Consider the following 24425-nt stretch of genomic DNA (forward strand, 5'->3'; position numbering starts at 1 on the left):
TTTTATTCACACATTGATTGTGTGAATTTATAGCCTTGTTTAACAAAAATTTGCCAGAAAAAAAGATAAATGTGTATAGTATATGTATGTTAACATAACGAATTTACAACTTTTGACCTACCACAAGATTTAATTATATTTAATTTTTTTTTTACTTTTCTGAAATGTTAAAATCATTCCTTCCTCCAAATTTTATTTGTATTGTTTGTATTTTTCTTAAAATAAAGCCAATATTGGGGTTAACTTCTGACCTAATTGTATGTATGCAAAAAACATATAATGGTTGAATTTATCATTGTAGTATAAACAATAGCAATATATCATCATAATCATTTTTTATTTATCATAAACTTGTCATAGTTAACTGATCATAAATTTATCGAAAATAATCATTATATGGCCCAAGTGCTCTATAATAGTTTTGTTCACATTTAAAATAAATTTTACTAAAGTACAATTTAAATAAAAACGAAAAATAATGTATGTAAAAAGCTAATATATACTTACAATACTTAATACAATTTGCACATATCAATTTAAATGGATATAAATTTGTCCAATCTTTAATTTTTGGAATAATAATTATGTTTCTGTGAATCATATTTAAATCTATAATTGATCATTAAAATTATTACAGTAACTAAAATATGGATAAAATCTTATTAAAATAACAGTTGTTTGTTTTCAATAGCAAACAAATTCTTACCATGAACATAGTATAGTTGTAGTAACCATGTATTCGGCATACATATTCGACACTTACCTTTTTTTATTTATTCAAAATAATTCTATTTAAAAATAAATTATTTTTATTTATTAATTTTTTCTCTATTTCATATATTTACAGGTAATTATTTGTTTAAACTTCTTCCTGTATGTTGTAAAACTATATTCAATAATACAATTGAAAATATGTATATTTATTACAAACATATTTTTTCCGTTGTTGTAACAATTTAACAATAATGGTAAGTGAAACCATAAAATAACTTAATTCTTTATTTTTTCGCAAACAAAGCACAGATTATAATTTGTGCATTTAGTGTGTGTTAAATCATGATAATGACTTTAACAAGCACGCAAGATATTGCGAATTTTTAAAATGAAAACAAACTGCATAAAAATGAAGAAAACCTACAAAGTACTAGAATCGGTTAAAGCGAATTTAAAATGAGCTATACATATATACATATATATATAAAATAAATTTAACTAAAAACCCTTAAAGTAACGAATTTTTGATTTAAAACACATTTCAAAATCAAATAGAAAAGTCGGCTTTGTTTGTTGTAATTTTTATGTTTTTATATTGTATATATGTATGTATTGTATGTATGCAATATACCCATTTTTATTCGGTCATTGGAAGGAAAAAATGAGCATCCGTTTGTAGCAATAAAACAAATTGAATTTAATTGACTGCAAAATGTATGAAAACTATTGCACTATTTATTTGTTGCCTTGTATTGTTATTGTTGTTGTTATTTTATTTATTCATATTTGTTGTAGTACTTATGTAGAACATAAAAACATCAACAGCAAGACAACAAAAAAAATCCATTGGCAATAGTAAAAACAAATTATTTTTACACATGCGAAAAAACAGCAATAGAAACGACAACAACCGCAGTCTACTCATGCACTTAGAAAAAAAATATTATTATTCAAGATCACAACAATCATTTCAATGAGATTACAAGTTTTTCTATATCATTGCGATCATAATTATCGTATTTGTTCTTGTCCCCTTCAATATTCGGTTCAAATTGTCATTCAACTATGTAATGTTTGTAACAATCATATCAATAATAAAATATTATTAATAAAAAAAGTGTTCTAGGATTATCATAATTTTAGAGCAATGCAATGAACTTGTTGTAATATTTCAAATATATATTATGATAATAATTGGATTACTTGCAATCGCATTAATATGATTGTAGTTTATATGTTTTGCTACTTTTTTCTCCCCGTGTATTTATACAACAATGTATTGTTGTTTTAAGAAATTGAATAAAAATAATTGTTTCTAAAAAATGTAAAGCTGAAAGTATGTTTAAATGTATGTATGTGCATGTTTATGTTTAACAAAATGCATAAAAATAAAATATTTAGAGCAACAAATTTTTAAATTGTTTTATGTTTAAAACAGACATAACGATGATGACTACAATGTTTTCAAATTCAGCGAAAAAAAAACAATAGAAAGAAGACACACATTAAATGTATTTATAATAGCGATTTGTAGTTGTTCATAAAACAACTACAGAAAATTTTAGATTGATAGAACAGTTGCTTTGAAGAGAAAAAAAAACACATAAGGGTATTTAAGAAATCGAGAAAACTTACGTGTATATATTTTTATGAAATTAAACTCATTTCTCAATTGACACATTCACAATCACATTATGTTTTTTGTAACAATATTTTTTTTTTTTTCATAAACAAATTATCTTATTTGATATATATTATGATCGTACGATACCATTGCGTATGTTATTGGGCAAATATATGATAGCACACCTTCTTAACATAATTACTTTGAATAACAATATAATTGCTTTTAATCATAATATGATTATTTTCAAACATAATAATGATTAGTTTTTTTTGCTGAAAATGGTCAAAAACTCACTTTTTCGACTAAGAATGTTTTAGTTTGTAGACGTCCATAAAGTGAAGTTAACTATAACTCTTTATCATAACTTATGCTAGATTACTGTTAGATTTTTTACCTTAAGTCCTTAATACCACTACTTTCCATAAGCAGATACAGAAATTTGTTTATTACTATTGTTACTGCCAAACCATGCAAGTGTAACACATTCGTTTTTTTTTTCTATTTCTAAATGCGTAAATATTTACTTGTTGTAACTCATACATGAATATACTTACTAGAAACGTACATAAATATTTAAACTGTGTGTGTGCAATAGTAGTTACTGCACTTCAATGTAAAAAAACTAAAGGTATTTTCAAAGGTTGTTATGTTTTTACCCCGAACACATACCAAATTACTTCTATATAAATATACTCACACTATTTTACATAAGCTTTAAAGGAATTTACATACATTTAACTTGTTTGTAGTTTTGAAAAGTACCACTACTTACTTAGTACTCACTCACATTCGTAACTACATAATGCAAAAACATTGAATGCTTCAGCACATTCAAGCTAAAAAGCAGAGTTTTAAAAAGTGTAAACTATATTTTCAAAATGCATACTTTAAAATTATAAAAAATAAATATATGTAAAAATATTATAATTTTAATAAAACGTTAAAAAATATTTTTATAAATATTACTCATACGACCGGTAGCAATATTTAAAAAGATATTTCAATAAAAACTGTTCATTTCAATGAAAACATAATGAATGATATGAAATTATAAAAAATAAATACGTATATGTAAAATATAATAATTTTAATAATTTTTTTCGTGAAAACGTAAAAAAAATAAATTTTTATAAATACTCATACGACCGGTAACAATATTTAAAAACACATTTCAATAGCCGTATAGAATATCTTATTTTTTAAATATTTTTTTATACAAAATTTTCAAATAAAATTTATCTAAACATTACATTCATTTTCAACTCTGCATTAGTTAACTAGATGATTGTATCGTATTTTCTATATGTATTAAGTTGACATCTATATCATTTCAATCGTAGTTATGCAAATTCGTTTTGTAGTCACATTTATAGTTTTTTTCACTAAATTTTTTTTTTTTTTTTTTGCAATTTTCTGTTGCATGATTTTCTATGTGGAATTAAAATAATAATGTCTGCATTTAAACGATAAGCTTTGACGTTTTGCTATTTTATATGCCCACAAAACTGAAAAAAATTGAGAAACAAAACCGCTGCACTAAATACCTTGACGTATTTTTTTAGTTTATATATTTAATGATTTTCTTGTCTACATTATAGTTGTTGTTTGTGTTAAGGCCAATTATGGTCTAAAAATAAACAATATCAAAAGTCGAAAAATGTAAAAACAAAAATGATTTATTTGCCATTTGCTGTTCAAACTCATACGTTGTAAATCATTTGAAAATCATTGACAATTTATAACTACAAATACGAATCAGTTTGTAGTTACATAAAAACTAAATCATTAAAGATTTGTTAGAAAAGAGTAATGCAATTATACCTTTTTTGTTTTTGAATAGTTGTTAAAGTACTTTTTAATATGGAAAATATTTTGTATATATTAATATAACTAAAATACCAAAGATTAAAGTTGTAGTTATAACTCAGAGAGACAGACTGTCGAGAGTTTTAACGTGAGCACCTGCCGTGTCGGCCTTATCTCACGGTGGTCTTTTTCATCCACAGGGTAGACTTGAGAACGGTCTACCATCGCCCCTTTGTCTTCAATGAAGACTCAGGTGGCAATTTTTGCACATTGGCTGAGACCGGTACCATGCGCAAGTACTTTGCTGGAGTACTCGAGCTATCTAATCTCTTGCCAAAGTAGTCACATTGTAAGACAACCAACCTAGTGTGGCTCTGTTGATTCGGCAACAGCACCTAGAGACGTAACCGGTGGACCGAAGCACGATCCATCAATAAGCCGTAGACATCGTTCTTACTCACAGTGACACGCTGTGGTAAGTCTGATATGAACAGAGTATACTCTGAACATATCTGGACAAGGAAAATTAATTGGTATCACTTGTATATGATACCTTTCATCCATCATCATTCAACCCAGCACACATCTCATTTTTTCGACACATTCATAGAACTCAGAGAGACAATTTTATACCTGGGAAGTGACACTATAATATGGCATCCTAAAGACCTCAGCTTCTCATTTCTAAATTCGTTGAGAAACTTAATAGCGGTTGAGATTCAACTAAGTTACAGACATAAATGACATATATGCCGTATTTACCCGTATATTAAGATTTTGGAGGTGTTTTGAGAAAAATAGTATCAATTCCCAGTTTTTATTCTTAAAATATATATAGACAATTTTTATCCAAACATCAAATAAAAAATAAAAATTTTGAAAAAGGAAAATTTAAAAATTCTTGAAAAAATTTAAAAAAAATCTTTACAAGTTTTAAATTGGTTACAATTCTCTACAAATCACGAATTTGTTAAGTGAGATATTAAAATCCACATTATTTGAATTAGACTTTGTAAGAAATTACATAAAATTAAGTTTAGCTGATTTTTATAGAGAATTAGAACACAAAGCATCCCAAATCGCTTACAAGTAATTAAAAAAAATCTGACAATGTAAAACATGTGAAAAACGTTTATAGGTATCATGCAGAACTAACTAATGAATAAGAAAGTATTCCATTACATTATTAATAAGACGTTATTAAAGTACTTCTATGTAGTCAGAACGACATGTAGTGAAAAGTATGTTATTACCAAGTTTTTACTGAGATAATCATGAGCTCAAAATACCTATTTGATTTCATCCATTTTCAATACGCTTTATGCTTTAAGAGAGAGTGTAATCAAATTATATAAAAAATTGCGTGTGTTAAAAGTTTACATGGACAGACGGACGGCTGTACAGACAGCCATCATAATGATTTTGGTATACATTAAGCGGGATACAGAAACAATATTTTTGGGCACTACAAACAGCAATCCTCCCCACTATAGTGGTATAATTGAAAATTTACATTAATATCATCTTATTCTAATAAAACATATCCAAAAATTGTTTATAGATATTAGAGGTAAACCTGCGGTAAAAAGCGCGCGAAAGTTCACAATTATGTCAATATATGTTAATAATATTTCACACCTCAAAACAAAACCAATTCGTTTTAAATTGAAAACAAAAAGTTAACATAATTTAACTTGTTTGCAGACTAATTACGTGCTAAAAAATTTCTTAAACTCTTAACATTATTTATAATGAAATCAATGTGTTTTTAATAGTAACATAGTAATTTTTGTTATATTTCTTTATTGATAAAACAACATTTTACATTTTAAGGTTTGCCTATCTAGTAACAAAAACTTAAGAAGTCTACCTCAATATTTCAAACACGTATAAAAGCTGTCTTTTTATGTGAATATAATTGGAGTTCTATTGATTTTGAAAACATGCAAATGCATTGCATGAAATGAGCTTCAGGCAGTTGATGTGTTAATTATTGCAATATTTTTATATCTTTTAAATACAAATATATGTATATGTTTTGTCATAAAAACGTGTTTAATGATTGTTATGCTAGATAAAAAAAACCCACTAGTGGTATAGGTAAAAAAATCATTTAATAAAATTTTAGATAATAAAATGCAATAATTACACTACTATTTAAAAAATTAAACAGAAAATCAAAACGTCAACAACTAATCAATAATTAAATCTATACTAAAATTAATTAATTAATTTAAAATAAAAATTGCCATTAATTTTTCTATGATATTTTTATTTGAACATATTTGCACATAATTTTTCATATTTATACAACTTTCTAAAATTTGTAATAAATAAAAAAATATACCTTTCATTTGCAACTCTTTTTTCCCAAACTTTCTATAAACCTTTAACATCAACATGCTGCAGATTTGTTAAAGAAATAAATAAACAATTTGTTTTATTATAACTAAGACCCAAAAAATACTTACAAAACTTTCTAAATATAAACAAAAAAATAATACATTTTTGAGTTGCAACATTCGCAATTGCCACATAAAGTATAAAAAAGTAGAGTTTTCTTCTTTCACTTAAAGAAAAATAAAAAATAAATAAATATAAAACCTCAAGTTGTCTGTGGTTTTTATCAGCTAAAGATACAAATCTCAGTGAGCTTTGAGTCTTTGATCATAAAAAGTTTATATATGCAATTAACGTCATTGCTATTGTTGATGTAGATGTTTGGTGCTATTATTTCTATGACTTAAATAAAAAAAGTGTCAAATATGAAAATTTAATACCCAAAACAAATACATTTTAAGTAAAAACTACTTAAAGAAAAGTGATCGTAAAAATATGTGTACATTGCAAGAAATAAGTTTTTGTTAGCAGTTAAAGAAATGCATTACTCTCGAATAACCGCTTTTCCAGAAAATCACTTTTTATACAAAAAATTGTTTAAGTATTCGGAATTTAGCCAATAAACTACTTAAACGGTTTATTATTAAAAAAATATATATATTTTTTTAATTGTACCCATTGGTTTAGGATTTAATAATTCTCTAAAAATAAATCATTTATGGCAAATTGTAAATAATTTCGTAACATTAAAAATTTTTTTATAATTTTTTATAAATGGAACTTCTCAAAAATACTTAGTAGAAGAAAAAGAATTTCGAAAAATTTTCAAAATGTTCTGCAAAAAAATAAAAAACCCAGAAAAAACTTAAATTGAAAAGAAATGAGTTGAATTTCTATAAACCCCGAACTTCACTACATAGTCATTAGTATTTTAACACAATTTTGTTAACTCGGTGATGACACTGGAGACAAGATCTTGCCACGCTCGCTTACAAATAATTACTTAAATTAGAACTTACTAATAAGGAGATAAAAAGTTGATTTGTTATATGCACAAAAAATTGCTTACATATTATACGAACCATGGTTAGATAGTCCGTTGTCATTCTCACAACATCACAACAAAATTGCTTATTGTGCTTTAAAATAAACTATAGAGAAACGCATAGATGATAAACTGTACATTCCCTTAGAGAGGTTTTTCTGAGATGCACGTGGTAACTGTGGTTTAAATGCAAAATTGTGGGAAGATAATGTTGGTTAAAAGATTGATAAAAGTTAAAATCTGTAGTAATTCTGATGTAAACAGAACCCTGAACATACACTAATCATCAATCACTAGAAAAACATCGGGTTAGTTAAGGTCCGTATAACCCTTTATCTATCTTTGCGGGGTATATGTTGTCCCGGCAGTTCTACTTTTTATAGACTTTACCACTATTCAGTCTTTAACCAAAATTTTTGGTTTAAAATACAATTTGCACCCTAAAGCCCTGTTCTACCAGAGAATTAATAGAAAATCATCCAAAAGTTCTCTCGGGATATATTATAGATTTTTCTTAATTTAAAAAAAAAAATTAAAAAATATAAAAAGTAGAATATCAAAAATAATATAAAAAATTATTCTTTACAAATTCAGAATTTTTCATGTGTATAATATTTTCAACTGTGTATAGACAGCCAGCAAGTCATATTTGGATACCTAATTGAATTGAGTTTAATAACCCAAAATAAAAATAATGAAATAATAATCATAGTTTAAGTTTAACAAAATTGGTTTCCTCAATTTCAATCTAACTGGCTAAATGACTCACTGGCTAAACAAACCGACTGTCTAAGTGAGCAAATGAGTGAGTGGTTGTTCAGCTACCAAATATAACTAAATTTTCTATGTTTTGGCAATTATTAGTTAAATGTTTTTGAGCTGCTGTTGCTGTGTTTCTATTACAATTGCCGGAGGATTTGGTCGGCCGGTTGGCTGTTCAAATGTTTGAGACTTTTGGTGGTTGGACGTTAAATGGTACAACTACTACTTACTAGTATGCAAGACAACAACTAACACTGCCATAACATATTTATTAGATTAGTTATGATTTTTTTTTCATTCGTGTTGCAGTTTTAGTTTCAGATAAATTAGTCGTTGTTTTGTAGTCATGTAGAGCAAAGTGAATGTCAGCAAAATGTCATGTTTTATATGAACGAACGAATAAATGTATGCTTTCATGTATGTATTTACCATCCACGTTTTTTTATAATAATATTTAGCTTAAAAACAGCTCTGCAATGCAGGTTACAGTTAAACTATTTTATTCTCATGTTATCTTATGTCGAATTTTACTTGGCCAGACAAACAAACAAACATAGTAGTCTAACTATGTCTCCACATGTCCGTAAAGGAAAAACAAGTTATTATTAAATTATTTTTATTGCCATAATATCACAAAGGTAATTTTTCAATATAATTTTTACAGTTACTTAATAGACATGAGTGAATGTCTATGATTTGTTAATATGTTTATTGCCAAATATTGTTTTTTGTGTTTAGTCGATGTTTTTTTTATTTGTGGTTTTTATTGCCAGTTTTTTTTTTTTTTTTTTTTTTTTGATTGATTTAAATTATCAGACTGGGTTTATTTGGTTATATTTGTATCATATTATTAATTGGCAAAACATTTGTTGTCAAAATGTTTTTGGTAAATAGCATTTTGAATTGCATTTTGGTCTGGAAAAGTATTTTTCTTAGGATATTGATCTTAGAGTGTTATTAATAAGATCATAGTTTTGTATTTCTTACAATTTACCATTTTACGTAAAAAATTATATTTATATACTTAGAAGTATGGAACAACATACGGAAACTGTGCTTTCAGTTTTTTTCTAACCCGATTAGATTTTCTCTTAAATGAACTTTAAAGGTGCGATTTTGAAAAAAAAAAAATAAGATTAAGAATAACAGCGAAATAATCAAACTTTTTTAATTTGCTTTTTAATCCTTCAAGATTCAAAGAAAATAATTGTATGTTGTTATCAATATTTATTATAAATACATCCTTAGAAACTGGATACACACCTAATAAAAATTTGGTAATAGCTTGTAATTACATAAACCCTTACTTTTCATGGCTACTACTTACCGTTTGTATTACTTTTAAGTACAAAATTAAGGTCTTACATATAATCATGTAAGAACTTTTTTATGTAAGTACTTTTTTTGCCTATTTTATTAGGTCAAACGCTAGCAACTGTTTTTACCCACAATAAAATAGTTTTTCTATGTGAAAACCATTATTGGTCGCACAATAAAATAATTGTGTGACTCATTATTTGTAAGTACTTATTTGTAAACGATCAGGTTAAGTACTAGCTTCATCATTCGTTCATTAACTAATTAACATTAAACTGATAAGCGGTTTTTTAACTCATTACTTTTCAATGTAAATTTTGTTCAGGGTTATGTATGCATGTCACATTTTTATGTTAAATGTCAAAACGCAGTTCAATTCAATTTCTTTGTAATTAAATAAAATTTCTTCACCTTTTCTATCAGAACAAATAATTCTCTCCTTAACTCTCTAAAATAATTACTATCGACAAATTTAAGTTTTTCAACATTTCTCCACAGTTTTACCACTATTATTTTTACTGTCTATTAACTTTTTTCTCAAAATAGTTAGTGTAAATTTTGTTAACTTGATAAGAACGGAAATTGTTTAAAAAGTTATTTAAACCACTAAATTACGTGTTCTTAATACAATCAACTGAACTTTGCACAAAATATTCAAATAAAAAATTAAACACACTCAAAAATCAATTTGCCTACACTTGATGCCTTAAATAGACTTACAGGAAAATCAACAACTTACAAAAAAAATGAAAATAAAGCCAACTAGTGGGTGTAAAGGAATGTACACTACTCTTAAGCCAAAGAAAATTACGTGCCTTTTAAATATAACTTTTATATAGTTTACCCAAAAAGCAGGAAGTTAAGTTAATTTTCAACAATTACCAGTTTTGTATACACGAGCATTTATACTAAATAAATTTTTATAAACAGACATTTTATTGGGTTAAAAAGCAAATACAGGAAGAAAATTAAAACAGATTATGATTGATGACTATAACAGAATAGCAAATTTATACAGAATACAAGAGAATTTAAATTATTGTTTTTTTCTTTAAGTTAAAAAATATTAGAAAAGTTTCTCTGCAAATGTTTTCACAAACAAACACAACAAAATATTTAAATCCTCAAAAATAAAACAAAACTATTTAAATAAAATAGAAAAAGAATAACAATTGGTTTCTAACAATAACCATAAGCCAAGTTTTGTAAAAAATATACCAGCAACTTTGCACACAAACAGTCATACACTTAAAAATTTGTGCAAAACATGATCGTCTAACAATGGCTGCCGACACTGAGTGTCTGTGTTAAAGGAATAGAAAGAGTGAGAAGGTGTTGGAAAAGTTTGTTTATTTACAAAAACCAACAACATAAACACGCAAAAAGTAACTTTGCATTTAGAACATTTCTCTGCGTGTTTGTTGTATTAGAAAGACATAAAGAGAGTGCGAAAGGAAAATGGGCCAATCTGTATTAGTATGAGTTAGATTGTGTGAGGTTTTAAGACCATACGGTATTAAAACGGAAGCGGAAGTGTATTAAAGCCGGATATAGCACACAAAAAAAGAAGCAACATCTACACATCTATTCTCACTCTAACAAACCTACTGCTGAGTGCATATTTTTCATTGTTAATGTATGAAAGAAGCCAACACACACGCTTCTTTAAACAGATTTTATATGAATTTTATAGAATTTTCTATATGACAGAGTAAAATGTTTTTATTTTTATTGGTGTGTTCATATGTTCAAATGTATGTTTGTATGTGTATCTTGTTAAGTATAAAAGTTAAATAAACATTGTTGAACAAAATTATACAAAATATAAAATATTTGAAAAAAATTCAAACTTTAGATAAATTTCTGGGTTGAATGACTAAATAAATGCATTTGCGTATTAACTTTGTTGTTAGGAATATTAAAGCATATGTAGTGTTGGTTTTACTTTATTTTTTTTTTTTTTTTGAAATAACAAGGATATTGACTTTAAAATTATTTTAACGCATATTTAAACTAAGTATAAAGAGTTGGTTAAAGTAAAATACATAAGTGTTAAATGTTGTAGTACTTCATTTTTCTAAAAGTATGTCAACTTTTATATTAAGAGTTTTGACACACATATACTATGTACATAAGTTGTCATAGTCTTAATAAAAAAATGCGAATTTTGGATTATGCCAGCTTTGTAGTAAATGAATGATATGAATTTAATTCGTAATGAATTACATCACTTTTAAATCATTTTATAATAAAAAGCCTAAAATTAAGGATTAAATTTTTTCTTTCAAAAAAATTTTACCAACTCTTAAACTCCTCCGCTAAAATCAATAAATCACAAATACAATCAATCGTATAACAAACAACAAAAACACAATACAGCAACAACGGCAACAACACTAATAAAGTTTTTATGTTTTTTTTCCTTTATCTTTTTTTGTTTCTTTTTTTATTGCCTGGTAGTATTTTATGTCATAAAAACAATGTTGTTTAGTGTTTTTACATTAGATCCCCTGGGGCAATTTTTCGCATTTTTATTGGTATATATGTATGTGGACTTTGTACAAGTTATGTTCTGGTCATGTAAGCATTTCCTATATCCCCTTTCCTTTATTTAATCCTTAAAATAACAATCTCTAAACTTAAAGAGAAACACAGGAGAGATAAAGTTGTATGAACAAAAAAAACAATATCCTTTAAAAGCCACACGCTATAAAATATTGTAAGAGTTGAATGGCAAAAAGACACACATACATATATACAAAACAAAAGTAAACAAAAGATACTAATAATGTGTATTCAATATATAGATTTCCCTTATGTTTATCCTTGTTATGCTACGTTTTATTTCTATTTTATGTTGTCTACCTTTTTCGCAAATTTTATGATGATGTTGCAATTTAAGCTAAAACGAGAAACAGATAGCAAATATAGTATTAAGTTATTACTTTTTAGGTAAAAATATTTTATTGTTAAATAAAGTCTAAAGTTGAGTCGAAAATTGAATGAAATTTTTCATTAATAATATGAATTTTACATAAAAAATATAGAAAATTTGACAGAAATTAAAATTAAAATTTTGTATAGACATGGAAATTTTATTAATAATTATGATGCTTTTTAGAATTTACTAGATAACTATAATTTTCATCAAAATTATATCGATTACTTTATTTATCTATATTAAATTTTTCCATTGACAGAAAACGTAATTCCAATTTCAAAAAGTAAGAAAAAAAAGTAACAAATACAACATCTTTTAGGGCATAAAATATGCAACATTTCAAAGGATCTATTAATACGCCTATGGCTCCTGGATTTGATAATGTTATGAAAAAGTAACGGACACGCTATAAATGATAATAATTTTAAAAATTAATTTAATAATTTTTAACAAATTGCTTTTGTTTTTATGAATTTTGTTCTGTGTATTTAATTCATCAGTCCCTCCTTAGAGTGCAAAACACACCCGATAGAGGTCTATGTGTATTTCTTCGGATTTGAAAACTAATTAATTAACTAGAAAACTAATCTTTACATCTAAAAATTTTCTAAATTATTCAACACACACAGAAAAAAAGTTCATCAAGATTACAACAACTATATTATGTTCGTTGTAACAAAATATTGTTATCAAAAACATACATAAAATATTTATTTTAATTAGATTTACACTATATTTTAACTATTGTAAACATTTTCATTTTAATGGCAATCCTAACTGAAACATAATTATTTCTACAATAACTAAATAATGATAATGATGTAAACATATTATGATGAAATATTTCAAGTATATTTAATCATAATATTATATTTTAAAATGCTTGCAATAACTACCATATGATTACACTATAATAATTTTAACCATAATATGTTGTTCTTTGAACATGTTTACCACATTCGTGCATAAATACAAAATTCGGTCACTAGTGTACATTAGGTCCTATCACTAAGTAGTAAAAAGTGATGTTTCAATAACGAAAATATTTTTTTCGGGTCATTGTTTTTTCTTAAACAATGAACTTTTTTCTATCGAAAATTTCTGATTTTATATTAAACAACTAAAATTTTCTTTAGAGTAAATATCGAAAACTTCAAAGCATTTGTCGCGTAAACCTTTTTAACGCTTGGGAAAATGATATACATTTTTGGATGTATGTACTTTTTTATACTCTATGTGGATCGATTTGAAATTTCTAAAAATTGTATAAAAGTTATAACCCTAGTGTACATACCTCATTTGTGTAATATGAAAATAACTAAACTCACAAATATACATACATACATTAAAGATTAATGCCACCAATTGATTTCAGAATTTTTTTTTTTGCAAACAAAAAAATTTTTTTTCTCAAATTCAAAATAAATAGAAAAAATTGCAAACCTACACAAAACAGGATTATTTATAGACCATTTTCAATCCACACACATCTACTTACAATATTGATGATTATTTTTTCAGTTTATTTTTACAAATTCTATTCATTTCTTTTCTCAAAAAAAATAAATAAATAAAATTCTTAAAAACAACTAGCAAAAATAAAGGTTTACAGCAAATGGTCACTTGTATACAATTTTATAATACTCTAAGGATTAAAATTTTCAACCCAAAAATAAAACAAATTGCAGCAGGGTTTTTTTTTTTTGCTATACCTATTGTTTTATATTTTTACTTAAATGTCAGTAAATTGAATTTAAATTGTTCAATATTTATATTGATATTGTTTGTTTGTGTTTGTTTTAATACAAACAACGTTTACTTGCTGCATACTTCAAGGAGCTGTTGTGTATTGCTTTTTTATTTTGAAAATATTTTGTTGTTTTTTTATACTATTTTAAGAAACCACAATTTATTTTAATTTGTCTGTTTGTAAACTTATTTCGTTATTTGCCATGTTCATTTATTTTCTGGGTTGTATGTAAGGATTATAGTATGTATGAATTTTTTTGTGTCTGGCAGCTTAATAGATTTTTATTGAAATAAAATTTACAAATAAATACAGAAATTTCCAAGTATGCATATAATACAAATTGAAAAGAAAATTGATGGTATAATATCAAGAACATAATTTATTTGTTGTTTGGTTTTTTTTCTTTCAATAGAAGTCTAAACAATAAATTTAAGTAAGCTTTGAATTTTGTAAAAAACAATATCCTTAAAATATGTAATATTTACTTTTAATGATATTTTAAAAATCCTTCAAATGTCCTTAACCATAAAAAATTCATTATATTTATTGCAAGCCTTACAAATTTACTATATGAACCATATAGGTAACCATAAAGATGTTTTAAGTATTTTAAATTATTAAAACCAAGGTTATAAAATTTTACCTTTCATATTGTAAAATGTTTATTATTTTTATTACTAAAATTAAGTAAACGTTAGCTTTTTTGCTTTCTTTAGTCACCTTCAAGAAATAGTTTCACCTTTTGCTTACCACCGGATGGCGACAATATCCCGCCATGTTCATGTGTGTCAAAAGATGTCTAGACGTCATTTATACTTTTAACAGAAAACGAACATAGGAGAAAGCAACTCCTCATATGTCGTATTAGACATATGTTTTTAAAGTGTAATAATCCGTAAGGGTAACATACTATTAGTCACTAATAGGCTTAGACATGTGTTGGTTTTTTTTACAAAAATTAAAACTTAGTATGTAAATGAGTAAATTACGTGTCAAATATAGAAACCGGGAAAATTTGTTTTGAAGGATATTTTTGGAGAGTGCAAGAAATAATTATTTATTATAGAAAAATTAACGAAAATTAAACATCGCTATACATTTATTTTATAAAACTAATCAGAAATTTAAATAGGAATTAAATGCAAAAATTCCTTTAACTGGCAAAAACAATTGGGATCTACATTACTGTTTCGAAAAAAAAATAAACTTGGAATACGGGGCGTGGCCCATAAAAACTAAATGTCAAAATTCTTCTTATACTAGTATCTGTAAAACTATTATAAGTAGTATCTTCAGATTTGCACATTTAATCTATCCTGTGGGAAAATTGGTGAAGTTACAGTTTTTGGCGTGATACCTCCCATATAAAGAATCGAATTTCTAAAAAACTGTTACAGTACTTGTTTTCAAAATAATTAAGTGGGATTTTATTTTCATCGTTTTAGGGCAATCTTTTCGATAAGTTAAATTTCCGAAAAGTTTTAAAGATGTTATCAATACATACAAAACAATTAAAATTTAGTTCAAATATTACACAAACAACAAAATCACTTAATATACCACAGTTAGCAAAAATGCGAGAGAGGATTATTCATTAAGTCAACATTTAGTTTTGAACTACTTAATAAATCAGTCAAGCATTAATTTGCTTTAATGTCGTTTCTAAACATATAAAAACAAAACTAAATCCTCATTCACATCCTTAAATTTAACTTCCTTGTTTACACACTCCCACAGTATATCAATACATACATATGTATTTCAATATACAAAACAGAACTACTAAAACAATGGTGTCCCATGTGCATCGTATGTAAACACTCTTCAAATCAATCAATACTTATTCCACGTATGATTTTTAACGTCGATATGCAAACACTAGGTTTTTGCGCAAAAAAAGCAAATATTTTTTTATGTATATGTATAAATGTGAATGTAAAAGTGTGTGTCTATATGTAAGAGGTTTAAAAGGAATTGAAAAATCATGTGTTTGGAAAAAAATCACTATACGCTAAAAAATTAAAATTGAAAAGACAGAAAGCGAAAAATAGGAGTTCACCAAGAGGTAGTACTCGTCAAATCATAACGACAAGCAAACCTATATAAATTTGAAATGGTTTACGCCAGAGCGTCGTATGTCACATATTGAGGGTACAAACAAGCATTTGTAGGAACAGTAGGTGGAAATTTATTTTTTTCGTACATTTAAGGCTTTTGTGTTTGAACGCATTGAGGCGGGCAGAAAACTTTCAATTTTATTTTTTATGTTTTTTTTTATTAATAAGAAAACAAAGTTGTTGTCTGCACAAAAATTGAACTCCATGGTAAAAACCTTTTTGACAGCATATTTGATTAAACTTTCATTTTTGTTTTTCGATTTTTTTAATTGTTTTGCTTTTTCGCTCAAAAGTTGAAAATTACATTTACGTTACTAGGTAAAGGAGTTTATACCTATAGGATTTTATTCATTTAATGCAATTTCAGTTGCTTTTAGTATTTATTCGTTTTTGTTTTGTAAAAAAAAAATAAAAATATAACAAAATATTTGAGTTTATTAGCAACACCGCGCTTTCCAAAACGATAAACTTCAACAGTGAAATTCAATTTGAATTTAATAGAGTTGGATATGAAATCAACAATAAATTCAACATTCTAACGAATGGCTACAAATATTGAGTGAAGAAACAAAACCAACAAATCATAAAATTTTATATAAAATAAAAAAGTGGTAGCTAAAAGGGTACTTTAGGTTTTCTAGTACTTGTATTAGCTGAGGTAAAAAATTTAATTCTTTCAGTACAATAACATTAGAATACCGGAATGTAAAATCAATAACTTACATTTTTATAAATTTAAGTTATTATTTAAGTTATGGTCACCATAGATTACAAAGGGTACACTCTCTCGCTTACAAAGAGGTTACTATAGTGACGGTTGTCTTTATCTTTGTTTACAAAGAGTACATCCGTGACCAGGTCGATAGACGTAAATGAAAATTTCGGATGCATAAACTTTTAACATTTTCCTCAAATACTTTGACAATACTTTATCCCCTATACAATACATACAACATACATAACTACAATTCTGATTTTATAAATATTTAGCTTGCGGTGGTAGAAAGCTCTTCCTTCCCACTTTAATAATAAAAATCTATTGGAATTGAAATATTCAATAAAATATTTTATGTGTACATAAAAGATGTTTAAAGGTAAATATGGCTGAATGTATAAAAGTGGTGACTGGGATTTGATAATGCACAATCACCCCTAAAAAATAAAACATGCTAACACGCACAAAACTTGCTCGTATACAAAACAAGCTTTAGAACGTGCAGGCACTTAAGGACTTGATTTTTATTTTATTTCTTCCTTCTTCAAGTACTCGACTGATATTCAAATGTTGCTTCCTGTACTTACATAAAGAGAAGGTCAGAAAAGTTTTGTCGGTTAATAAACTCTATTGGTTTCAAAGTTGTTTATGTATAAAAGATTAATATTTTCCAATTTGCTAACAATTCAAGTGAAAATATATTCCTACAATCAAAATTAGACATTCTTTATAAAGTCGAAGTTTCGAAAATGATTACCAAAATCAGATAGATGATTTTCAAGCACACGTGCGCAAAATTTTGATTTATGAAAATTGATGATTAGTTAGTGGCCAACAAAGTAAAATAAACATCCTTTTATGCCTTAAACTCTTAATAAAAGGATGAAAGTAAGTTTATTGAAAAGTTTTGCCTTAAAGGTTTTAGAATTTGTTATTTAGTAGACAAAATTTTAAAAGGTAAAAAGATATGTATGTAAATAGCTATTAATAAAGTTGGCAAAATATTAAATATACTTTTAGTATGATACAAATTATACATTTTTTGATACTGATATGTAACATTTTTAATAAAGTGCCTATTTCCAAAGGATAAGAAAGAAACTTTTTATAATTTTCAGACTTCATTTATAAGTTAAGCAAGTAAAATTATATTTATGGCTTAAATTTTTCAAAAAGATAATTTAGTAAAACATACTTTGTTAGTAAAACAAATTAAGCATATTTTAAGGCGTTTGAAATATATTTTTTTTAATATTACAGTTAAACCAAAATAAAATATTTTCTCGTTAAACATTTATAAATTTTTCAAAAAGATAATTTAGTAAAGCATATTTTAAGGGCTTTGTTAGTAAAACAAATTAAGCATATTTTAAGACGTTTTAAATAATTTTTTTAATATTACAGTTAAACCAAAATAAAATATTTTGTCGTAAAACAAACATTTTACTGTTTATAAAAATAAAACGTGTAAAAAGCAATTTATTTCTTTAAAATCAAACATAAACCGGAAACGGAAGTAAAGTGCACTCAACTTAACTGTACAAACACATTTACTGGAAATTTTTGCTAAGAACGTAACAACTACATAAGTACAACATGCAACAACAAAATACAACAATAGCATTAACAAATGCAAAAATAAGTGTTTGCGGTGCGAATAGAAACCAGAATAGAAACATGAAAATAAATACACAAGTCATTAGCACCCAGGACTTTGGCAGACAAATACAATGAATACATGAAAAAGAGGATAAATAAAAAAGGACTCATTGCATGTAGCCACAGATAAAATAAAGAGTGCGAGAAATACTAATACAAATGTCATGCGTTATAAAAGGCTTTTAATACATATTTAGGAGTAGAAAAAAAGTACGATATAATTTTAAAAACAATAAACAAGAAAATTACAGAATAGCATGTTATGTTTATAAGCGGAAATAAAAAATCCCAAACAATTATATAAATCTTTTGTAGAAGGAACTAAATTAGAAATAAATTTTAAATCGTTTTTTTATGTTATAAAATAAGGGAAATGAAAACCTTTATTCCCCTTATTTTATAACATAATTGAAGATCTTTAAAAATTTCATCTGCATAATTTATTGATATACTGCACTATAAATCTAGTAAAAAAAAGTTCTTTTAAATTTTGAAACTGTCCCCAATTTACTTTATGCCTTACTTGAGAATCAAAGAAATACACCGATCGTCACACAAAATTAGACACGAACCGGATGATATACGTCTGAAACTATAAATTTAGTGAAAAAATGCGTTTTTAGTTTTTCATTTCGTGATCCTGTGACCTTTTTTTAAGGACTTTAAAATTTCAAAAAATATTTTAAAATACTTCTATTGACCAAACAATACAACATTTGATATCAAGCTAACAACAAGAGTTGTAAAATATTTTGTGTTCTTTTTATGTTATTCTTTCACGATCACAATATGTAAAAAAATGTCTTCTTTGAAAAAATAATATTGAAAATTTAAAAAGATTTAAAAGGATTAACGTTTTAAAAACATTTTTTACAGATTTTTATCCTGAAGGTATAAAATAAAAATAATCCAAAATATTTTCCAACTCTTCGTGTTCGCTTGACATCAAATCTGACATTTTAAAATGTTTTTCAAAAAATGTACTTTTTTATTTTTTTTTATTATTGTATCAGACGTATATCATCCGGTTCTTGTTTAACGAATCTTTTATCTCTTTGTCGGACGATGTAATAATAATAAATTTAACATGTTTCAATTAATTTATAAATTTAAAAAAACTCTTACAGTATAAACTGTAATAAAATCTAAACCCTTAAATATATATTTTTTACGCATTATTTTTAAATTACCCTTAAGCTTAATATGTTCTAGCTTTTTTATTTGTTAACCTTAAGGGTGAGAAGTATGCTTTTAGGGGCATTATTTGTTTGTGACAAAGATTTAAGCGTTTAGTATATTTTGCTGTATAAATAAACTAAATACAATATTATAAAAACAAAAACAAAAGCTTTACTTTGTTGCACACAGTTTTTGAATTTTAATTAAGCTTTTTACACAAAGCAATTGCTAATTGAAATGTATAGAAAAAAAAACCTCAAAGGTATTGAAAAATATATAAAACACCACAAAAAAAAGAAAATAAATAAATCCGTAGAGGTAAATAATAAAATACAACAAAAATAACTGAAAAACAACAGTCAACACTTGAAAATATTTTGAACAAAAAATTTTCTAACACCTAAAGGTATGCTTTGATTCATGTGCAAATTTGTTAGCCATAAAGTATACAAAGAAAAATAGGAATAAAATAAAAAAAAATAATAAAAGAAATAAAAATGTAATTAGCTTAGAATTTGAATCCTTGTTTTTTAAGCTTTTGTATTAGATCAGAATCAAAATACTGCTATTTCCCTTAGAACACAAATCTAGTACATTTAATAAATTGTTTAATTTCAATTACTTTAAATAAAAGGAATCTGTCTGTTAGTTATCTATGTTAGATCTCAAAACTTTTCTAAATTAATATTTTCAATAAGGAATAAAGAATTTTGTTATAAAATAACTGTAGCATATTTTAAGGAGTTTTGAAATGAATTATATTATCGTATTGAAGCATAATTAACAAAAAATACCGTTATAACAAATAAAGTGGTTCAAGTCTGGAAGGAATCTGTTAAACTAAACCTTTTTTAAGAGTCTCAGAGTTATTTTAAATAAACCATAACATTCGGTACATTAATAAAATTTCTACTGCATATTTTCAGGCTTTTATTTCAAAACAAAACTATAGCATAATTTAAGTTATATTGAAATAAAACTACGTATTATTTGTGAATATTGGAATTTAGTTGACTATAATTTTTATTTATTATAAATTATGATTTTATTCAAATCCTCTTTATTTAAATACACATATTATTTTGTTTTTTTTTTTGACATTTTAAATTTCCTGCTTAGCAAATACTCATACACTAATAATTTACTACAAATAAAATCTAATATTTAAAAATTTACTGTCTGCAATTGTTTATCCCCAAGGGATTTCATTAGCGAAATATTTATAACAAATTGATTTTAAAATCTAAATAAAACAACAATAAAAAAGTTTAGCTTTACCAAGTACACCACAAAATCCCACAAATCAACGAAATAAAAATTAACAACATATGAAAAGTATCATACACAATTTAAACTCTTAGGGATTTACATATTAAATTACTTTTAAAATTTGTATGTAATAAAAAAATAAAACATTTTTAATCTATGAAAATTGTATTTTTATTTTACACCACAAAATCCCTTTCATAAATAAATATTTGAATATAATAACACAAAAAAATTCAAATAAGTAGTAGTGTGTTTATGAATATTTTACATAAATCAACTAAAAAAGTGAAATGTTTAATTAAGTTATAAAAATAGAAAGAAAATTTTTTAAATTAAATTTTTTATTATTGATTTGTTTCTGTTTCAAACAATTTTATTTAAAAAAAATTATGACATGCAACGATACGACATCGATAGTTCACACCTATCAAATATTTGACTGTTTTTTCTAAATATTTTGTTAATTTCTGTAATTCCAAAAATTTTCGAAAGAATTAATAAGCAAGTTCTAAAGTTATAATTTGTGTAAATAAGTCATTGGGGCCAAACACTATTGTCAAATATTCAAAATTTAGTTCTATAACTCCTTATTAAAGACTGAACTCTTTCTATTTCTCACCCTAAGAACCGTGGAACCGATGTGGTGTCGTTAAATGGTGTGTGGAACGGTTCCAAAACAACTTCTTTAATAAATAATTTTTGTTCCAATTTGTTATCCTGTAAACTAGTTTTACAGAACAGATATTTTTTAGGAATTTTATGACTTATCATAGTCTTATTATACTAAGAAAACGTAGTAATTTTTTTTATAAAAATATATCTAGAAAAATATTTTCCATTATTTAAATGGTACTAAAGACCTTGAGCATTGTAGGTAACGATATTTAGAAAAAAAAAAAACTATTAAAAACATAACTATTATATATTTTCTATAAAAAATATTGTTGAAAAATTAAATTTACAAATTGAAATTTTTTCCTCTTTTTCTCTCTTACACTCCTTTACAACACCAATATTTTTACACACAAAATTTATGGAGTGTGAATAAATGCCTTAGGGGAGTTCGACATAATTCCCGCTGTCTGTCCTTCAGTCTAGCTGTATGTTTTTAAAGTGTTAGAAAATTTATGTTAACCGATTTTACATTATACAGAAAATACAACACAGTGTATGAACACAAATGTAATATTATTTTTTTCAAATCCTTTTTGTTAAAATTTAATTTAAATTTTTTTTCTGATTCATTTATTTTTCATACACATTGCATTTGGATTGTGTTTATTTGTTTAATTGTTTTCAGCATAATATCATTATTTTTAAATATTTTATCGTGTTTTTATTTAAATACGCATTTTATAGAAGTTTTAATGAAATTATATTTTTAAATCAACAATAATTATTAAAATAAATTGAATTGTAGTCTGCATATGTAGACTTTATTGTCGTTGTTCCTCTTTGTTTGTTTGCAATTGTAATTGTATTTTAATAAATATGCGGATGTACTAATTAACTGTTGTGTTGATTATTTTTTTATGATCATTTGAGCACTGACAGAAAATATACATATAAATAATATAATGTGCAATTTTTAGCTATGTAAAGTACTTTTTTCATGAATGTCGATATTTAACTCTAGAGATGATAACCACCTCATCATCATACCACAAAATTACTTCTTATCAACTTTATTTAAATCTTAAAAATCTAAAAGTCAATTTTAAATTGAAAAACATATATTTAAAGTCATACAATAAAAAACACATGATTCATCAAAAAATCAAACCACCGTATGATGTTAATGGATAAAACAGGAAAAAAAACTTACACTCCCATACATACAAATTCTAAAATAAGGACTTATTTAACAAACAATACACAAAATTAACATAAATTTGCATGAAAGCAAACAGTAACAACAACATTAGACTCCTGTAAAAGACAAAAAACAACACAATAAAAATAAAAATAACGAAAAAAAAAATCACGCAACATACAACAAACAATGAAATGAACACGGACCTAAGAGAGCAGAGAAAGAGAAAAACAACAGAAAAAACTTTTAGTTGCATGTACAATAATTAACCCATGTCAGCAAGAATGTACTTAATATGTTTAAATATGTGTGTGTTAATATGTGTTTTCCAAAAGGATCCTTTAGTATGTTGAGGTCGTTATTATTGTTAATGTCGTGTAAGCATTTTGCTAAATAAGCACAAAAATGCTTAATATTTGTAGAGGTTTTCACAAGTCTATAATATGAACAATAACAGCAAAAACAATAGGAAAAATTGCTCATATAACAACAAATTGTGGTCGACCAAGAACAAGACCAACATTTGCAATATGGTACTTAAACATCAACCACACATACCGGCACGTTGATACTTACACTCTTACTTACCCACGGGTGTCATTGAAATTGGAAAATCTTTTGGAAAATTGTTGCTAAGAAAATAGTGGAAGGGCTAGATATGTCTAACTCAGCTGACCTTATGAGGAGTAAATTAAGGATGTGATATTTTAAAAAATCTTGTTCCAAGTGAAATAGAAAGTGTCACTGTTTTTACAGCAGTCGATGGCCTAGTTCTATAGCGAGGAAATTATTATGCGTTTGTGCTGATGTTTATAACACTGAGTCGATTTAGCTATGTTCGTCCATCTGTCTGTTGATGTAAACTTTTTGCAAACACTACAGGTCGCAATTTTCAAGATAATTTCATGAAATTTGACACATACTCAAGCACGAAGCCTACTGAAAATTGTCGGCAAAACTTCGTTTGTTGGGTGATCGAATATATATTCATATATCTTTTTTAATTATAACACTGACGGATAAAGATATATACACGCCAGGTACTAAACTGACATCAAAGTGTTTATAATTTTTCAATAACATTCGTTGTTATAGTATACACATACGTACGACAACAAGCGTTGCCGGAATCTAAATTTTATACACATTCTTTGTGTAAATGTTAACAAACTCACTATTGACAACGGATTGTTTACGATAAAAAATTACAATTTAAAATTCCAGCAACATTTTTTACTAAATTTGTTGTCAATTAGTAAGGGAACCTACCTTCAAATCATAATTATAAATAACTATAGTTATCAAACCTCTAATGTTAAAAGATTTTACATGTTTATAAAAAGCCTCAACTTTTACTTAGTAAATTATTAA

The 24425-nt window shown here is 25.6% G+C and overlaps 1 protein-coding gene across 4 annotated transcripts in view; it reads left to right on the forward strand.

Moving 5' to 3' along the window:
• LOC111676098 (flocculation protein FLO11) overlaps positions 1–24425 on the forward strand; it is a 252972-nt gene that overhangs the window by 209438 nt on the left and 19109 nt on the right. The window lies entirely within an intron of this gene.

The sequence above is a fragment of the Lucilia cuprina genome, chromosome 4 (assembly GCF_022045245.1).
Source record: "Lucilia cuprina isolate Lc7/37 chromosome 4, ASM2204524v1, whole genome shotgun sequence".
NCBI lineage: Eukaryota > Metazoa > Arthropoda > Insecta > Diptera > Calliphoridae > Lucilia > Lucilia cuprina.